The 11,755-nt window shown below is 38.1% G+C and overlaps 1 long non-coding RNA gene across 1 annotated transcript; it reads left to right on the top strand.

Moving 5' to 3' along the window:
• The first annotated feature begins 1,821 nt into the window (after positions 1-1,821).
• On the top strand, positions 1,822-2,432 carry LOC145051858 (uncharacterized). The gene is made up of 3 exons (XR_013683851.1): positions 1,822-1,959; positions 2,056-2,138; positions 2,243-2,432. It is a non-coding gene; the product is annotated as an uncharacterized LOC145051858 (long non-coding RNA).
• Positions 2,433-11,755: the final 9,323 nt, after the last annotated feature.

Below are 11,755 nucleotides of genomic sequence, written 5' to 3'. Positions count from 1 at the left end.
AATGCCGTGTTTTGAAGTCAAAATTGGAGCTTTCTGTGATCCAATATGCCATTGGTATAAGTTCTGAAGCTCACACTAAGGTATATATCATTATCATTCCACTATGTAATGACTAAACTGAAATTAGCTCATTACTAAATAATCTTCAATTTCTCAGTGCATATTATAACATTATAAGTTGCTTGTATATGGTGATTTCAACTTTTGGTGATATTAAGTAACTACTTTTGGAGTAGGTAATGAGGAAAATGAAACCAGAAATGAAGAGTATCAGATGGAAAAGCATATTTCTTCACCACACCAAAACTCTTTTGGTTTATCATCCAGAAGAATTTCATAATTTTTCAACCCAACACCAAAAGTCGTTTTTTTTGTTTTTTTTTGTTTTTTTTGTTTTTTTTTTTTTGTTTTTTTTTTTGTTTTTGTTTTTTTTTTTTTTTTTTATCGTTGCTGTCCATTTCATATGTGCTAATGCTCCAAAAGTCTTGTGCCAGATTGGGTTTATTTTTATTTATGGTTTTATCTTTTTTCAGATTTCCATGTGGCTGTTTTTTTTTTATCATGGAATAGAGATATAAGTTTACCCTTCCACTTTGCCATTTGCCATTGGTGTGGAAAATCATCATCATCATAGACGTGGTGTAAGGAAATCGGCTTCTAGGGAGGGTAGTAGTAGTAGTAATGACAACAATTTACTATATTGCCCTGATGCTATTGACTTAGAAAACAAAGATTTTGAACATTTTCAAATGCATTGGAGAAGAGGCTAACCAGTTGTGGTTAAAAATGTCCTAAAAAAGACATGTGGACTTAGCTGGGAACCAATGGTGATGATGCGAGCTTTTAGGAATGCTAAAAAAAGGTTAAATGAGGAAAATCAATGTGTCAAAGCTATCGACTGTTTGGACTGGAATGAGGTAAGTTTTATATCCCTATCTTTTAAGTTTTAACAATTCATTTTTTATTTATTTGCATAAAAAACTTGTGTTTTTTTAAATCTTCTATTTATTTTCATAAATATAAAACTCTAGACTTTATGCATCATCACGACTCAGTTTCTTTTCATCTATTATTTGTAGGGAAATGTTTTGGAACATATACTAATGTTAGGTGTTGAAAGTCAATGGGCACCTGTTGTCGTACATTGTGCGGTGAGATAACTTATTCCATGTGCTTTTGATTCATACGTTTTATACTTAAGAAAAAAATAATAAAAAGATATGAAAGTAGGTTTCTATTTGAGATACATACATAGGTGATCTGATTTTTGGACACCAAAAGAATCTTGAATGCATAGGTGATCTAAAAGCTCCACAACAGACAAGAGATGGACAGGTTTCAAACCTTCGTGCATAACTTGGGGTGATAAATGGTAGGTTTTTATTAAAAATTTTAACTTTTTTAGATTTTTTTTAATGTTGTCTATTTTCTCTCCTATTATGTTTGTCTGAATTAGAACTTAAAAGAAGAGATCTCAGAGGCCATTGATCAGCTAAGGGAAGTTGAATATGAAGTCATTATCACATGTTGTAAAAAATTCGTTTATTTTATTCTTCACCCTTCTACAAGCCTTTTTAACATGTTGCAGGAACCTAAACCTAAGAAACAGTCCGCTCCTACAGCTAAAATTGGATCGAATAAAAAAACTGTTAGTAAACCTGTAAGTAGTTCAGATGAATCTGAATCATCGGATGATAGTGATTCATCAGATGAAGAAGTGAGTCAGAGTGTAAATCTCTTGGCACTTGGATACAGTTTGTCTAATTTCACATTAATTTTGTCACTTTTTAGCAGCATTCTCTACATGATACATGTTGTTCTCCACTTTTCTAAGTATTCTTCTATGTAATTTAGGAGGCGCCAAAAAAGCCAGCTGCTGTTGCCAAGAATGGTGCTGCTGCAGCCACCAAGAAAGCCAAGTGAAGTGATGCGTCTGATTTAGAAGACAGTTCAGATGAAGTAAGAGAGCTTTCTGGTTTTGTGTACAATTTTTACCGAGTGAAGTGATGAGTCTGTCATAGTTACTTTAAATAAGGTAGTGTGTTTGGTATGCAGTAATCAAAGAGGGAATGGAATCAAGCATTACAGTGTAATCTGATTCCTGCAATTGTTGCTGCAATTGATGCTGATTTCTTATTGTAAGTGTTGTTGCACTCTTCTGCTGATTTCTAAAAGATACCAAAGGGTACAAATGTTTTTTTTTCATGAATAAGAGCTATTTCTGTTCTTCTTCTTCTTCTAGTTGTTGCACTCCTCCATTCTTCATTATGGGTATGCAGCAGCTCCAAATGACAGGATATAATTAATTTTACTTCTTTTATTATATAGAAGTTTATTTAGTGAATTCTTTTGGTTTATCGTCTAGAAGAACTTCATACTTTTTCAACCCAACACCAAAACTCGTTTTTTTTTTTTTTTTTTTTTTTTTTTTTTTTTTTTTATCATTGTTGTCCATTTCATATGTGCTATTGCTCCAAAAGTCTTGTGCCTGATTGGGTTTATTTTTATTTATGGTTTTATCTTTTTTCAGATTTTCATGTGGCTGTTTTTTTTTTATCATGGAATAGAGATATAAGTTTACCCTTCCACTTTGCCATTTGCTATTGGTGTGGAAAAGGCTGTTTTTCTAGTAGTGAATTATGCAGGTTTTGAAGTTTTTGATGGAAAAGAATAGTGTTAATGCTCTTCATAGAAAAGTATGTTGGTATTTTAGGAAATTTGGCTAATAATTTAGTTAATTATATAAAAAATGTTGAAATCTTACATTTGTCTACTATTGGAATGATTATTTGTAGTATTACATTTGTCTACTATTCGAATGATTATTTGTATAACATTAACTTTTGTGCAATGCATTGTATTATTTGTATATGGTATTTTATTTTCCATTATGTGACATAAAATGCAAATTTAATATGAAAATAAGTAAATCCATAAATAATTTTTTTTTTTAAATTTAAAATTACGATACGCAAAAATGTGTGTCATCTTCATTTATGACATGGCCTTTCTTGACAGGGGCTTTCTTGATACCCATTGCGTGTCATTAACACGCATGTCGTAAGGTTACGACACGCGAATGCGTGTCGTCTTCCTTTATGACAGGGCCTTCCTTGATACGCATTGCGTGTCGTAACCGCGCGTCGTAAACGCGTGTCGTAAATGCGCGTCGTAAATGCGCGTCGTCTCTAGACGACGCGCAAATGCGCGTCGTCTATCTTTATGACATGGCCTTCCTTGACACGCATTTGCGCGTCGTCTGAGCCATTTACGACGCGCAATGAGCGTCGTAAAAGGCCTTTTTTCTTGTAGTGCAACATATCTTCAAGTGTTTGTATCGTCCGTTCGCTCTGACCATCAGTCTGCGGATGGTAAGCTGTACTTAAACACAACTTGGTACCCAATTCCTCTTGTAGACTTTTCCAAAATCGCGAGGTGAAACGGCTATCACGATCTGACACAATCGTTAGCGGAACATCGTGAAGCCTCACAATTCCCTTCACGTAAGAATTCGCAAGCTTTTCCATAGACCATTTCTCATTGGCTGCTATGAAATGTGCACTCTTAGTGAATCGATCAACGACCACCCAAATCATGTCATCACCACTTTTTGTTCTGGGTAGTTTAGTGAAAAAATCCATAACAATGTCTTCCCACTTACCCATAGGCACAGGTAATGGTTCTAAACTCCCGTATGGTTTTTGATGTTGTGCCTTGACTCTTGCACAGGTCACACACTCTGCCATATACTTCGCAATGTCGAGCTTCATCGTCGGCCACCAATAATAGGGTTTCAGGTCCCTATACATTTTTGTGCTACCGGGATGAATCGAGTACATGGTTTTGTGAGCTTCTTCCATCAAAAGATCCCTGACTCCTCCTGTCTTAGGTATCCAAATCCGATCTTGGAACACCTTCAGTCCGTGACTGTTTACACCGAACACCAACGTTTTTCCCAAATGTTCCTCCTTCCGGTCATTCTTCTCAGAAGCTTCGCTTTGAGCTTTATTTATACTTTCCAAAATAGTCGAGACAACTTCAATGCTCAACGCTCTTGGCCTTCTCCTTTCAAGATTGACTTTCCGACTGAGAGCATCAGCAACAATATTGGCCTTACCGGGGTGGTAAAGTATCTCACAATCGTAGTCCTTAAGTAATTCTAGCCAACGTCGTTGCCTCATATTCAATTCTTTCTGACCAAAAAGATATTGGAGACTCTTATGATCAGTGAAAAGTTTGCACTTCGTGCCATAGAGGTAATGCCTCCATATTTTCAGTGCGAAAACTACCGCTGCCAACTCCAAATCATGAGTCGGGTAGTTCTTTTCGTGCTCTTTCAGCTGTCGAGACGCATATGCTATCACCTTTTCTCTTTGGGTCAAAAAACAACCCAATCCAACCCCAGACGCATCGCTATAAACAGCAAAGTCTTCAACTCCATCGGGTAGAGAAAGTATTGGTGCCTCGCATAGTTTCTTCTTTAGCTTCTCGAATGCTTCTTTAGGCTTATCACTCCAAGCATAAGTAGCTCCTTTGTGGGTCAAAGCTGTTAATGGACTAACGATCGAGGAAAAGCCTTGGATAAATCTTCGGTAATATCCGGCTAATCCTAAAAAGCTTCGGATCTCCATGGGACTTTTCGGTTGTTCCCACTTCATCACAGCTTCGATCTTTGCTGGATCAACCATTATCCCTTCTTGGTTGACCACGTGACCCAAGAATTGGACTTCTCGAATCCAAAAATCACATTTGGAGAACTTCGCATACAGCTTCTCCTTCTTCAAGACTTCTAACACTTCTCGTAAGTGTCTGCCATGCTCCTCTTGGCTTTTTGAATAAATCAGAATGTCATCTATGAACACTATCACAGATTTATCAAGGAACGGATTACAAACCCTGTTCATTAAATCCATGAATGCTACTGGAGCATTGGTTAGTCCAAACGACATAACCAAGAACTCATAGTGTCCATATCGCGTTCTGAATGTGGTCTTCTCTATATCCTGCTCCCTTACTTTCAGCTGATGATATCCTGACCTTAGGTCGATCTTTGAAAAATAACTTGAACCTTGTAGCTGATCGAATAGGTCATCAATCCTCGGCAACAGATATCTATTCTTTATTGTTGCCTTATTCATCTCCCTATAATCGATGCACATCCTCATGCTTCCATCTTTCTTCTTTATGAATAACACCGGAGCTCCCTAGGGTGATGAACTAGGTCTTATGAAACCTTTGTCCAATAACTCCTGAAGTTGCATCATCAGCTCCTTCATCTCTGTCGGTGCTAATCGATAAGGTGCTTTTGCAATTGGCGTTGTTCCGGGCAACAAGTCGATACGAAATTCTACTTGTCGATCGGGCAGTAATCCAGGAAAATCTTCGGGAAATACTTTCGGATAATCACACACAACAAGAATATTTGGCATCACCTTCTTTTCCTTCTTAGCGTCGATCACGAATGCTAATTATGATGTACACCCCTTGGTCAAACATTTTCTGGCTTTCATTAGAGAAATGATCCCAGAATTTACTCTGTGTTTATCTCCATACACCATAAACGATTCCTTCCCAGGCGGGTTCACTTTCACTATTTTCTTCTTGCATAAAATTTCGGCATCATTGGCGCTAAGCCAATTCATTCCCAAAACGATGTCGAAACTGTTAAGTTCGATAGGCAATAATTCCTTGTGGAACTTATTCCCATTCACATCAATTAAGATGTTTTTCATACGATGGCTAACAGGTACAAACTTGCCACTAACAACTTCGACTAATAAAGCATTATCTAGTCTAACAACATGCAAAGCTAGTTTTCTACCAAATTCATGCGATATAAAGGAGTAGTTGGCTCCAGAATCAAATAAAATTTGGGCAGACAATTTGTTAACGAGAAAGGTACCTGAAGCGACATCAGCTTCATCTTTAGCAGCTTCTAGTGTCATCTGGAATGCTCTCGCCTTTGGGTTTGGCAGAATGTTGGGTCTTGCTGCTTCCTTCTTTTTCAGACAATCTCTTGAGATGTGCCCCTCCTCACCACAACCATAACAAACGTTCTTGGTAAAGGTGCAGTCGTTGGCATAATGCCCGAGCTTTCCACATTTGAAGCATGTGGTTTCCCCGCCACACTTCCCATGATGCTTCTTCTTGCACTTGTCGCACCATTTCGCCTCTACCTTTCCTCCACTTCCCTTAGAACTAGTCTTCGAGAATTTACTTTTCTTGTTGGACCCTGAAAATCCATCGATTTTCCTCTTCTCACCAACCTCTAACCTTTCCAGACCATTTTCCCTGATCTGGGCCTCAACATTTCTAGCAGCCCAGATGGTGGCTTTCAATGTGGTTGCTTGCTTAACCATTGGACCATAGTCCACTGGTAGTCCAAGGGCAAACTTGTTGACCTTAGAGAGTTCTGTAGGCACCAAATATGGGATAAACTTCATCTTTTCTGTGAAACTTGCAGCGTATTCAGTAACGCTCAATTTCCCTTTCTTCAAATTCTGAAACTCATTACTGATTTCCAGAAGGTCCTGCTCGAAGCAGTATTGTAGTTTTAGTTGTTCCACAAAGTCTTCCCAAGACATTTTTCTTGCTTCTCCCTTGGGCATAGAGTCATCTAACAGCTTCCACCAACTCAACACGCCAGATTTTAGCAGAGGGATCGCAAGAGCGGTCTTCTGCCTGTTGCTGCATTCGCAACTTTCAAACATAGTCTCCATTTCGGAGACCCAGTCCATAACTTGTACCGGCGTCGGGCTTCCGGATAGACATGGTGGTTTGGATGCCATGAAATCCTTATACTTGCACCCACGACCATCATTTCCTCCATACTGGTTATTGCGTCTAACCACTGGTTGTTCGTCTTGACCAATGATTCCACTAAAGTTTTCTCCTTCAGACTGCCCCCATTCTCCTCGGGCTCTTCCGCTTGATTTGACGGTTCTTCACGATTCTGCCTAAGCAGGTGTCTTGTTTCTTCCATCTGACGATCCAACATAATTTAAATCATCATTTGTACACCAGCCATTGTTATCGGCTCAGGTGCATCAACTACAACATGTACTTGTTGAATTACAGGCGGTTGATTCCTGTTTTCATCAGCATTTCCAACTCCGCTTCTTGTTCTCACTATTTTTGATCTACACACCGAATAATTTCACCTTATTACTCCAAACAATTACATGCTAGTTCTAATATCGTATACATACGCTTAGAATCCTAAACACATAAACCTTCAGATCCGGTTGGAAACAAACCATAGATCCGAACAAACAATATCATATATGGCAACATATAACATTTAGCACATAAAAGCATTTTAGGCAACTTTCCTAAAATAAACTAGTGCTCGTGTCTAAAATTTATCAGACACACATCTCACAATCTCCACTTAGCATACTAAGTTTAAGTCTAGAAATCCTACAAACTCCTAGTTCGCTTAAACTAATGTTGTGATACCAACTGTGATATCCCCAAAATCTCGGCCAGAAAAGACCGATTTCATTTAGGCTTTTTAAACATTTTCAGAGTAAATCCTTTTAGTTTTAAAAGAGATGCGGAATTTGTTCCCAAAAACAAAACATGATAAAATAGATATTTATCAAAATATTTCGTAATGAAATATGATTTCATTTCATAATCAAATGTCGGGATGTCATGTTCCGATACAGATCATAAAGCATAAACGATAGCATTACAAGTCATTCAACAAATATATACATATACAGACTTGCAAACAAAACAACTTGATCATTCGCCCATCTTAAGCTCTTGCGCCACTTCCTGTAAAACAATTCAACTGAGTGGGTCAGGCTTGGGAGCCTGGTGAGCATATAGGGTTTTCAAACCCACAATAATTATATTTAATTACAACAATCAACAATAAACCCGATTACCCATTCCCGTTATCCTCACCTTACGTTCCTAAAAATAACGTCTATTATAAGGAACTTATTTCAGGATTTTTATCGGGACGGACTTTACTGCAGAGGGGCTTCCTCAACAATAAGTGTCCTGAAGGCAACCATGTGGGGGATAGAGTACACCGGTGTACACGTCGTTCACAACACCTATAGGTAATGAGCCTGCTAGTGTTCCACATGACAGTCTAGAATAGTCCGTGGTCGTCATCCATACTCTGCTGAATGACTAGAATAACACCAATAACACCGAGGCCTCTCATCTGTTTATTACACACCAATTATCTACCCATGTTCTACCCAACATATTAGTAGATAAAAATATACATTTTTATACACTGTTTAAAAAACCTGTATAGCATGCTTTAATCAATACATATTCCACATAACAGATGAGGCATACACACATAACACGTATTTCATAGAGAATATATCAGATCTATGAGATAGAAGAGAGTGAATATACATTCACACATATAACCACGAAATATATACATGTAGCACGTATTTTATATTAAATACTTCATAATATTGCGTTGGAAAGAAAATAACTACACACTCACTTGATCAGAAGATGATCCGACAGCACTACGGCTTATAGAAGTAGTATACTTTGATAGATCTGGAAGATCTTCACCAAAATCGAACTCCTCGCGGGCAGAGCTTCGGCTCGGGAATAACGCTCTTCGGCATCCTCAGGGCTTCGGATCTTGCTTCGGGGCTCGGGAATGATACCGGGGCTTCGGGATATGATTGGCATGCAAATCAAGGCAAAACTTAGAGAGAGGGAAGAGTTTGAATAAGAGAAAATGGCTGATTTCGAGTTCTATTTATAGGCTGAGGGTCTGGGATTACGCGGGGCGTAATCTCAAATTACGCAGGGCATACTCAGTATGCGGGGCGTACTTTGACGTCACTGCATGCATCGATCTGTGGCACTCGAGTATTGGTTAGGCAACTTGCATCCGCCTGAGTACGCGGGGCGTACTCAAATTACGCTGGGCGTAATTTGACTCGTCAAACTTCTAAATTTCGTAACTTTCGCATACGAACTCCCTTTTCGACGTTCTTTATATCCACGCGTAAGTGAGACTACGCTCTACAACTTTCATTTAGACTCCGTCGGCTAACTTTGACTTTATTTTTTATTATTTATTTTTAGAAGGCCCGGACAGGAAAACTTCGTTATAAAATCATAACTGCTTCGTCCGACGTCCATTCTCGCCTATCTTTTCATCGTTTCGCTACTAACAACGAGATCTTCGATTCTCATTTAGATTGTTTCGGCTAAAAACCGCTCGATCTCAAATCGAATATTCGGGCTGCATACTGCTAAGTCGAAACTTTAGAAAAATCATAACTTCCTCATACGAAGTCAGATTTGGGCGTTCCTTTTATGCACGCTCTCGGTTTAACGAAATCTACGATTTTTGTTTAGATCGCTAAGGCTAAATATCGCTCTATCTTAAATTCATATTTTACGTCACTCGGCGTCGTGCCGGTTCTGTCGCGAAACTTCGACAGGTCATAACTTCTTCGTTATAACTCGGATTTTGGCATTCCTTATATCTCCGGAATCCTTGTTTCAACCACTACAACTTTATGCAAAGATATCGGGCTTATCTCACACTTTAATTTTGAGGCTTATTTTATTCTTAATTCATTAAATTATAAAAATTAAGAAAATACACACATAAATCACATAATTCAAATCATTCACAAATAATACATTTTATTATTTCAAATTGGGGTTACAAAGGTTAACCTAGACTTTTACATTGCTAAAAATGGCAAGCCCAGAAACACGGGCGTTACATTTTGGCAATGTGTCCAGGTGTTCCACAATGAAAACAAGTCTTTTTCTTCACTGTGAAGTTATTTCTTCCTGCCCCTGGTGGCGTATCCTTGCCTTGTCTCTTGTTGTTCCCACATGCACACTTGCCACAAGAACTCTGTTGCGTTGGAATTGGTGGCCTGTATTTACCAACGGGAGGTTGATTAGAAGCAACAGATTTAGAGTTCAAGGGGTCGTTTGTTTGTTCAGAATAACTCTCCTTGTTCTCATCCTCTACTACTTTACCTGCACATGTAACAGAAGCATCAGTATTTTCCACACTTAATTTTTAAAGCGTCAAGTTCTTCAGTTACAGCAACAAGTTGTCTCTTAACATAATCATAATTTTCACACTTGTTGCTGTACTCTTCCTGAAGTTTCCTAAAGTCCTTGGTTTTAGCTTCTAATTCAGCCTTCAGGGGTTTCTGTCCTTTCCTGAGTTGATATCCTTCATATCTCAGGTCCTCAATTTCTCTTTTAAATATATCAATTTGTTCCCGAAGAAATTTAATCGTGGCTTCACAAGCTGGAGTACATGTAACTTCAGTGACCGGAATGTTTTCAGAACTCATTGTTTCTCTACACTTCAAAGCATCAAGTTCTTGAATAACATTAGCAAGACTAAGATGATTGAGATCTTTTGTCTTCTTGATGATGACCACGTTCATATCCCACGATTTCGGAAGTGAATTTAGCAACTTTTTGTTTATCTCGGACTTAGTCAAGAAGATCCCGACTATATTCATCTCAGTAGTGAGTGTAGTAAATTGCTGCAATTAAGCTTCCAGGGTTTCTCCAGGGATATAATCGAACATGTTGAAATTTTGTCTTAAGATATCCTGACGACTCTCTTTCATGTTTTTAACTCCCTCGTAGACCTTAAAATCAATTAAAAAGCACAACTAGAAGCTAAGATAAAAATTAAATGTCAAATTTAAAATGCCCCCTTTTTTTTAAATCAAACTCAAAAATCAAACATGAAAAAGTCAACCTTGAAAAAGTCAAATTTAAAAAGTTAAACTCAAAAGTCAAACTTGAAAAGACAAACTTAAAAGTCAAACCAAAAAACTAAATTTGAAAATTTAAAAGTTAAACAAAAAAGTCAAAGTTCAAAGTCAAGGTCAAACTTTAAAGGCAAAGAAAAATTTAAGTAAAAAGTCAAAAATAAAATTCAAAAATTAAAAATTAAAATTTTTGCTTGAAAAAGATATTAAAAAAAAAAGAAATTGATTTTTGGGTTCAAAGTGTCAAATTTGGAAATTAGGGAGCGACTGGTAGTGTTTAAGTTTAAATTTCCAAAGGGAAATCACAAGTTCTTGGCTAGCCGAGATGGTAAGGCGCGTTGACAGTGAATTAGAGGTCCCGGGTTCGATCCCCGGCAACCCCCAAATCCGCTTCTATTTTGCTGAAGCGCTAATGCAAGTTGGCTGCTGAGCCGAGCCGTCTTCCACCGAGCCGATCTGCCGAGCCGAGCCGCAAACTCCGGAAACCCTAGCCGTAAACCCGAACCCCGCCGCCGGCCGTGAACTGTTTCCTGCAGTAAGCTCCGGCCGAAAACCCTTCAACAATTACGTGAAAAACAGCGATTTTTCGACTTTGAAGCTCCAAAACTCAATCAAAAACCCTTTTTTATGAAAAACACAAAGAACAAACCCCCCTTATTTTTGCGAGATCTATCCAAAAACTCAAAAATATTTCGAAAATAAGATCAAATAATGCCCCAAAATTGGGTTTACGGCCCAAGAACTCGGTGTTTACGACCGTAAGCTTGGACCGGAAACACCAATTATTCAGATTCCAGACGAAACAATAAATCCTTTTGACTGATACAACCAGGCTCTGATACCAATTGTAAGTCCCTAATTTGCCTGTGTATCAGTCAGATCCGTTTGATGGTGCGGAATCCCAATCAAACGGATGATGTCAGATCAAAATAAAAGAGAAAGAGAAGAAGAATTAATATGAATCTTGTATGTATTGATATGAATTATGATCCGGATAC

Source organism: Lactuca serriola, chromosome 5 (assembly GCF_051521515.1).
Source record: "Lactuca serriola cultivar US96UC23 chromosome 5, Lser_US96UC23_V15, whole genome shotgun sequence".
NCBI classification, from domain to species: Eukaryota; Viridiplantae; Streptophyta; class Magnoliopsida; order Asterales; family Asteraceae; genus Lactuca; species Lactuca serriola.
The sequence above is the reverse complement of the archived record's forward strand: the minus strand, read 5'-3'. Positions and strand labels throughout refer to the sequence as shown.